Consider the following 2,040-nt stretch of genomic DNA (forward strand, 5'->3'; position numbering starts at 1 on the left):
TATTGTTAGTAATAAGTTGACAGATAATATATTGATACCTATACTTTTTCTTTAAGTAACTACTCAAAAATTAATTCCTTTTCGCAGAAACAGTATTAAGGTTATGATCATTTAATGCTTATCAATTATTACACTATTTTTAATTAACTGACATTTTTTTTAAAAAAGATATAACATTAAGATAATTTATTGTTTGAGTATGTAATTGTGTATTTATTTTTGTGGATAATGGGAAAAAAATGGAATTGGTACTGTCTATCAAAAAAAAAATATTGAAAATTTCGTGAGAAAATTGCACCACTGGAGAGGTGACCATCCTTATTATTTAAGGCGAATTCGAAGTTGTTTGCTGCGATTGAGTTGGAGACATAATGAGACGGGACCAACAAGAAGCTGAACATCAAATACAATGACCTTAATATTCCATTCTCCATTCTCCATCAACATCAAATTTGAATAAGAGCAATGCTAGGAAGCCAGCAATTTTTGTGATTGTTAGCCATCAACTAGTCATCAATGATGATTTGATAGTATGAGATTGATGTGAAATTTCATCCAATGGCTCACCTTTCTCTGCTGGTTACATACTGGCCAAAATTCAATAAAACTGCTGCTCCCTAGACTTTTCCTTTGAATAATTGGTCGAACTTACTAATATCCATGCAGAAAGCATGGCTTTGCTTCTTGAATATCGCTGAAACCGACAAGAAGGGACCCCTTAAATTGAATTCAATTACACGTGCTACCCACCTAACATCGTTGAAACTATTAAATTTTTCAATAGTATAAGAAGAATAAGAAGAAATTTTACGTTAAAGTTATTTAAAATTTTTGAATTATTGATTTAATTTTTGTTTAAATCTAACACAAAAGACTCCTACTTTGTAACTTTTGCAACCACATTAATAATAATTAATAAAGTCTTGTCTCACTAATCAAAACGTAGTTGGGACATTCGATAATAAGTTCTATATAAAAAGAATGGTCTAAAGTAATAATTCGTTAGAGAAATGATTTATTCTCCAAGTGAAATAATCTTCTAGAGATTCTTCGAATTGTATTAAACGAAGTATAATTTTATATAAACTTCGGTTTGATTATCTTCACATTCATATACGTCATTATATTAGAAGAATATTAGAACAATTACTATATAAATATTATATTAGAAAATGGACTGTTTAATTTACTATTATTCATTTTACTTTTTTTTAAATTTGTTAAAAGTTTTAAGAATATTTTAAAATTTTATTTTATTTTATTTTATTTGTCCCAAAAATTATTATTTGTATCAAATATATTTTTGACAACTAATTTTAAAAAAAAATTAGGACGAATTCAATAATAATTTTATAATAACAATCTTTAATATAAGTAAATCAGACATTGTTATTATGAATGATGGGTGGATATTGATTCTAAAATTTTTGAAAATTTAGCGGTTATAAGTATATTTGATGTAAATCAAAAACTTTTAAATCAAAATTGAAACAAAATAAAATCTAAGAGTATTTTTAAACTTTTGACAAATTTTAGAGACTAAAAATATACTTTATCTTTATTTTATTATTTAATTAGTATATTTATATTCATTTTAGGACATTGATAAAAAAATTATTATTTTCAGACTATCCAAACAAAATAGATTAATCTAAAACAACTTTTTCAACTAAAACATCCAAATATAATTTGTATCAGATTAATTGATTATATTAAAATTAAAAGATATTAAAATAAATTTTGATGTTCAGTATTTCAAAATACATCTTAACCAGGTCTTTATCTCAGAGAAGTTCATCGTGCTTTAAATGATGGTAATTTACTTAAATAAAACAAATGTTTATCCAAATATAATAATTGAGAATTGGTTACTTACTTGACCTATTTATATTATATAGATATCGTGGAATTTCTTCCACTTTTTAGGAAAAATACATAAACTATAGTACCCCTTTCACAGTGTATGAAGAGAGAAAAAACACATAAATCGTAATACCCTTTTCATGGTTTATGAACAAGCAAAAAAACATATAATCCTCT

Source organism: Arachis duranensis, chromosome 3, assembly GCF_000817695.3.
Source record: "Arachis duranensis cultivar V14167 chromosome 3, aradu.V14167.gnm2.J7QH, whole genome shotgun sequence".
Taxonomy (NCBI): Eukaryota; Viridiplantae; Streptophyta; class Magnoliopsida; order Fabales; family Fabaceae; genus Arachis; species Arachis duranensis.